The 7336-nt window shown below is 44.7% G+C and overlaps 1 protein-coding gene across 1 annotated transcript in view; it reads left to right on the top strand.

Annotated features, from left to right (window-relative positions):
* The first annotated feature begins 513 nt into the window (after positions 1 to 513).
* Positions 514 to 7336, top strand: part of CAST (calpastatin) — a 195332-nt gene continuing 188509 nt past the window's right edge. The window contains exon 1 of the mRNA XM_073678218.1: positions 514 to 669. The gene's annotated coding sequence lies outside the window, so the exon portion shown is untranslated. The remainder of the gene's footprint in view (positions 670 to 7336) is intronic.

Below are 7336 nucleotides of genomic sequence, written 5' to 3'. Positions count from 1 at the left end.
CTCCTCTCCATATTATGTATCTATCATAGAATCATAGAATGGTAGAGTTGGAAGGGACCTCCTGGGTCATCTGGTCCAACCCCCTGCTCAAAGCAGGATTCACTAGATCATCTCAGACAGATGTCTGTCCAGCCTCTGTTTGAAGACGTCCATTGAAGGGGAACTCACCACCTCTCGTGGCAGCCTGTTCCACTCATTAATCACCCTAACTGTCAAAAAGTTTTTTCTAATATCTAATCTGTGTCTCCTCCCATTTAGTTTCATCCCATTGCTTCTAGCTTCTCCCATTTAGTTTCATCCCATTGCTTCTAATCTATATAATATTAAATTATGTTACAGCAAAACTGTGATACGTTGTAACACTGCATATGAAAAAGTCATCTGCATCTGCAGGGAGGAGTAATCCTTGACTACATACACAGCTAATCTATGAAGTATTAACTCTATGCACTGAAGAAAATATTTCTGCATACTGCCAAGAGGCAGAGCAAACAGCTTGTCTCATTGGCTAAAAATAAAACCCTTCCTTTAAGCGACCTTTCAGAAAGTCTCTACATAATAAATGAGTAATGCATCTCTAGGTGGATTACTGTACAAAACATTGCAATCACTGTAGTCTTCAGAATAGGACAACTCGGAGACGCTGCTTCTGTACAATCCGACTGCAAGGTAAGAAGCAAAGTTAGGTTTCTTTTAAACTGTCTTCCAGGTCTAACAAAGGGTAGTTTGGTACATGTGGTAGAGCTGAGTTTGTCATGGGCACAAACTATTCTTGTTATCTGTGGGTTAACAGAGGTTGCTGGTAAACCTACTGTGTAATCACCATATACAACTAGTAATATCCCAGATTCATCTCTGCTTCAACAGTCATTCAAATGCATGATATGTTGTTAGCATGAACTACGGTAGATTGCAGATGCAATCAAAATTATCCAACTCCCATTAAGATGTGATTAATTGCAAAATTTACAAACTTTCTGCTGTTTGCAAGTGAAACAAGAAAGATGTAAATAATTCAGCACAACTAATATGACAAGTGGTTTCTCCAAGTTCAACACAAAATGCCACTTTTAGTGATTACTGCCATCCTAGAATTATTCAACCTATTCATGACAAGTGTCTTTAGTACTTAGTAGAGCTTTTTTGGCCATTATGACTTGCTGCAGATGTGAAGCATAGCCAGACACCAGCCTCTGGCAGCGTTACTGAGGAATCTTTATAGGGGGTAAAACTGGTCTCCAACCTCTTGTTCTCGATTTGTTGCAAAAATACATTCCCTGAAATGTACAGAATGTATAATATCAGATCTAGAATTTATAAACAAGTTCACATTTCTTATTTCCACCATGTTCCGATTCTAACTTATGGTGCAGATTCATATAGCAATACTTTTTCTACCTTGATTGAGAGCTGCCTTAGGACATACAAGTGCTTCTTACAAAATTAGAATATCATCAAAAAGTTAATTTATTTCAGTTCTTCAATACAAAAAGTGAAACTCATATATAATATAGAGTCTTTACACACAGAGTGATCTATTTCAAGTGTTTATTTCTGTTAATGTTGATGATTATGGCTTACAGTCAATGAAAACACAAAAGTCATTATCTCAGTAAATTAGAATACTTTATAACAACAGCTTGAAATTTTTTTTTTAAATCCGAAATGTCGGCCTACTGAAATGTATGTTCAGTAAATGCACTCAATACTTGGTCGGGGCTCCTTTTGCATCAATTACTGCATCAATGCGGCGTGGCATGGAGGCGATCAGCCTGTGGCACTGCTGAGGTGTTATGGAAGCCCAGGTTGCTTTGATAGCAGCCTTCAGCTCGTCTGCATTGTTGGGTCTGGTGTCTCTCATCTTCCTCTTGACAATATTCCATAGATTCTCTATGGGGTTAAGGTCAGGCGAGTTTGCTGGCCAATCAAGCACAGTGATACTGTTGTTTTTAAACCAGGTATTGGTACATTTGCCAGTGTGAACAGGTGCCAAGTCCTGCTGGAGAATGAAATTTCCATCTCCAAAAAGCTTGTCGGCAGAGGGAAGCATGAAGTGCTCTAAAATTTCCTGGTAGACGGCTGCGCTGACTTTGGTCTTGATAAAACACAGTGGACTTACACCAGCAGATGACATGGCTCCCCAAACCATCACTGATTGTGGAAACTTCACAGTAGACCTCAAGCAGCTTGGATTGTGGCCTCTCCACTCTTCCTCCAGACTCTGGGACCTTGATTTCCAAATGAAATGCAAAATTTACTTTCATCTGAAAACAACATCTTGGACCACTGAGCAACAGTTCAGGTCTGACTCCAGCAGCAGTCCTCTCCTTGTGAATCTCCCCCAAATTTTTGAATAGCCTTTTCTTAACAATCCTTTCAAGGCTGCGGTTATCCCGGTTGCTTGTGCACCTTTTTCTACCACACTTTTTCCTTCCACTAAACTTTTCATTAATATGCTTGGATACAGCACTCTGTGAACAGCCAGCTTCTTTAGCAATGACCTTTTGTGGCTTACCCTCCTTGTGGAGTGTGTCAATGACTGCCTTCTGGACATCAGCCAAGTCAGCAGTCTTCCCCATGATTGTGGAGCCTACTGAAACAGACTAAGGGACCTTTTTAAATGTGTAGGAAGCCTTTGCAGGTGTTTTTGTTAATTGTTCTAATTTACTGAGATAATGACTTTTGTGTTTTCATTGGCTGTAAGCCATAATCATCAACATTAACAGAAATAAACACTTGAAATAGATCACTCTGCTTGTAATGACTCTATATAATATATGAGTTTCACTTTTTGAATTGAAAAACTGAAATAAATTAACTTTTTGATGATATTCTAATTTTGTGAGAAGCACCTGTATGTACATAGCTGGATTTTGACTGCATTTAGTACAGAGCCTTATGAGAGGTGAGTTATAAGATGGTACCACTGTATGTCTTACATTTTATAAATTGTTACATATTTCTTGAGCTTTGATAAAGGACGCAGGAACCGTGTCCAAAACGTGTCACTGCACTTACCAAATTACCTACCTTCATTTCCTATTGTGGACATGTCATTTTAAGATTTTTTTAATAAATTCAAGTTTTTATTGGCACTGGAAAAAACATTTTTCTATTGCATATTTCCTTGGTTACGTTACAAATGGGGGTATTTTACGCTGGAAGCAATGATTATGGGATAAGCAGATGTACAGTCTCTTTGCACTTTTCTACAGTCTAAAGTGGTAAATACAAAAACCAAAAAAACTGACCAGCACCTCCGAACAGTATAAAGCAAGTGTGAACAGGGGCAAGCTGATATATCTGCATAATATACAAACAAAAGAATACCGCAGCATTCTGTAAGCGCTAAGATGTATGCAAACATTGAAAATATGAAATTTAAACTGCACTACTACTATATAGAATATACTTAGAACAATGAAGGCACTTAGCATATAAATTGGCTAATTCATGAGAGTCCCCCCCAGCCATGGCAAGGTGACTGTTCTTTGATGGGACCCTAACCTAACATTTATCAAAAATGCCTCTCCTGGGCTAAAAGCCAAGAAATTTAAAGGGCAGGTAGGATCCAGCATTAATTAAAAACAGCCTTAGACTGATGGGAGGAGGAGCGCTCAGTCAGAAAAGGAGGCTGTCAAAACCTATATAATTTTTACCATTTACATATTCTACCTTTTTTGGCCTTTACCCCTTTCTTGCGCTTTCCACTGGGCATAGCATCAGCATTCACATGGTTGCATTAATTCTTGGCAAACTACATTTCCGAGCATTCTTTGCACCCCGGAGCTCTGTCTTTTCTTAGTGCTCACGATCCTCTAATTTCCTCTACTGCACCGATGTAGCAGTGAGACGCCAACCACTAACACAACCTATGGTCAGCATCTATACATGCACAACCATAGACAGGAGAGTCCTTCATGGTAAGATATAAGGGCAACACAAAGAGCTCAAGGTCTTCTTTCACGATGAAACTCTCTTGCAAGTGGAATAGAACTTACAGTATTTGCACAAAGTCATTGCAATGGTTGACATGACAGCACTGAATGCACACAGCCAACTGACCTGCAGAGTCTAAGGGATTAATAATGGCACTGTGGATACAAGCCTTTCCATGGATACTGTTGTGTTTATGGCGTCACCATGAATCTCTTACTGACCAAGTTTAGGCTGGTATATATATAAAATAGGCCAATATTATCACCAACATAAATAATCGTTCAAAATCTATAGCCATGGCAAGTAAATATTTAGAGGCAGTGAAGTATTTCCTCCATGAGTCACGTACTTATCTGACAATATAGATATTCTTTACCAGTAACCCGCCCGTCCACACCCTCACCTTTCTATAAAACCTCGTAAGGCTGCTTTTAGGTTTATGGTGATTGACAGAGAAAGTAAAAGTTTTTATAAATGATCAGATGTTTCTGCGAATCTGAGATACTGGATTGACTGAATGTGACTATGTATACATTGGAACGAGTCGTAACAAGGCGCACTGATCTAGTCTGCAAGCATGCTGTACCCAACAATTGTCTTCCAGGTGGACTTAGTAAAAACTGACAGAATTTCCCCCTCCAGTTTAAATTGGGTGATGGGTGCCCCTGAGCACTAATTTTTTGTTGGTGCAGAGTCATCTAACGACATATAGTATCTGTGGGATAGGTCATCAATATGAAACTATTGAGGGTCTGACACCCGAAATCTGCATTGGCAGCTGCCGGATATAAGCACTGTACAGGGCAGAGCACCACAGCCCTATACATGGATTAGTGTCTGCTGCCAAGTACTGCACTGCTCCGCAAAACCAAGCAAACGTGTATGGAGAGTCAGGAAAAGGGTTGACATCCAAACTTAAAGGGAACCTGTCATGTAAAATAATGCTATTAACCTACAGATATGGGCTTAATCTGTAGGTTAATATCATTCTGACTCCATATGGCGCCCTCACTGAGACCCGCACTGCTGGGAGGAAATTAATTTTACTACTCTCAGCAGCATTCAGCTTCCAGTCATAGGGATGTCGCCGACATGGTTTCAGTCACCGCTCTTTGTATGGTGAGCAGCGGCTGTAACTGCGGCCCTGGCACTGACTGACAGCCGGCCTTAATGCTGAACCTGACGCGCCCCCTGGGCCATATTCTTTAGGGGGAATATCCGGAGCCGGATCAGATGGGGGTTGTAGTCTTCCGAGTGGCTGTGACCCGGTCCGTGCCCAGGGTGTCAAACTCAGTTGTATGTGGCAGTCCTACAGATGTTACTAAGTTCTTAATGTCGACTACGCCACCCGTTGTGTTGCGGTCACTGTGGCCGCCGCTGCAGCAGGGTCCGCTGAGGCTGGTGGTGTAGGTGCAGCTTTGGTGATATAACCCCCAACGGGTGGGGTATAGCCTCAGGGGGATCAGGTGCAGAGGATGGGAGTTGTGGTGATGCAGTGTAGACGGCAATCAGAGACAGAGTCGGGTTATGCAGTTTAGGATGTTTACTCACTGCTGATGTTCTGGTCACTCCAGCTTCGAGTGACCTCCCGAGCCGTGCTGCGTCCACCAAGTTCTGGATCCAGCCAACCCCCAAATAAGTCCGGAGCGTGACCCTGAGCTCTCCTTCTGTCCTTTCTCTGGCCGTCCCCACTATTGATCCACCCAGGTCCAGCTCCCTCGGGCCTTCTGTTGGGAGACCCTTGGCCTTGGGTTCCCTGACCCTCCACGTGGTATGCCTTCGTGGTGGATGTGGTGGGTGACCGTGGCAAACGCTGCCCACGGTCTCCGGTCTCTGGCTGGGGTGTGTTTTTGCCCCCACCAGCTTGGGTTCCGGTACCCTGATGCCGACTCTTCACCCGGGGATTTAATTTGGGGTCTTAGAGTCCTTTCTTCTGTTTCCCCCTCTGGGTCTCTCTTTCTCCTCTCTCACTCTGGGTCTCTCTTCTCCTCCGCTCGCTGACTTTCTCTCTGCAACTGACCCTGTTCTTAGTTGGTGCCCACCTTATATATCCCTCTATGTGTGAGCTCAGGTGACCAGCACCCAATGAGCTCCTATCTTTACCCAGGCTGCTCCCCCTATCTGCCCCTACACTACTTGGGATGTACCACCCCCCTCCCACTCCAGCCAGGAACAGACTCGGTCGTACCTGCACATTTCTAAGTGGGAGTACCGTCGGTCTGCTCCTCGGAAATGGGATGTGTGTAGTGCATGCAGCCTACCGAGCTCAGTTCCACACTCCTTCCTTACCCGGGAGTGGAATATCACACCTCTGGGTTGAGGTGCAATACCCCTGTAGCAGCCGAATCCTCAGGGTGCTACATTACCCCCTGGTAAATCACAGCACGTCCTCGGGCTGTAAGACAAAAACATCACAAAACATACAAAATTTTTCATAAACATATAAAACATATAAAACATCATATAAATTAGCAGCATTAAACATTCTCGTCGTCTCTTGTTCCTCCTCCGGTCACTGGGCAACTGTTGACCGGGCAAAGTGCGACAGTTCTTTTCCTTAAGGTGGTTTTACAGTAAAACCAGTAGGGGGCGCTTTAGGACGCGCAACTATATACAAGGATATGGCCGCTCTCAGTCCTCGGCCAGTTAAGGAGGGAAAGGGAATGGCTGCTCACAGTCCTCAGCCTGTGGGATTAAGGGTAAACGGGTGAACAGTTCACTCAGCTGGTCCCAACGGGGACTATATTTGCAGTAACAGTTTCTTTATACCCCGATCGGGTAACTATTTACAGCACCTGCTCCGCTGTACTCAACAACGTCTTCCTCCTGCTCCTTCTTTGGGGATCTCAGCTTCAGACCCGTCCGGATCCTCTTGCTCTTCCTCCTCACATCGCAGCTCCTCCTCTGTCAGGCGATGCACATGGAGGGCGTAAGGTCCTTTGGCACACTTGTGCCGGGTAAAGGTGACCTCGTCCCCGATATAAAGGTCACGACCTCTGTGCCCCTCCGGCAGATGGGACTCCACATCTCTGCGCGTGACAAAGACGTCGCCGGGGGTGTTGTGGTCTCTGATGAAGCCCCACCCATGCTGCATGTTGAACTTAATTACAGTCCCGGTGGTGCGGGGACTGTGCGCTGCACGGGGGTCCCTCCTGGTTCGGCTCTTCTGCTCGGCGCTCCTTATTTGGGCCTGTTGTTCCCGGACCCGCCTCTCTCTCCGCTCCCTCGCAAACTCCTCGAGCTGCTGTCGGCAGCACTCAGCACGCTCCGCTGCAGCTGCCCTGGTTTCTTGAGTGAACCCCATTAGGTCTTCTCCGGTGGGGTCCCACTCAAATTGGGTCTCTTCAAGCGGGGGCGAGATCCTTATCACGGGCTTCGGAGCCGGAATCAGGGGTGC

Source organism: Phyllobates terribilis, unplaced genomic scaffold (assembly GCF_046119375.1).
Source record: "Phyllobates terribilis strain yellow unplaced genomic scaffold, ASM4611937v1 Scaffold_1__5_contigs__length_1240528914, whole genome shotgun sequence".
Classification (NCBI taxonomy): domain Eukaryota; kingdom Metazoa; phylum Chordata; class Amphibia; order Anura; family Dendrobatidae; genus Phyllobates; species Phyllobates terribilis.
Note: the sequence above shows the minus strand (reverse complement) of the source record. Positions and strands in the feature narration are given on the sequence as shown.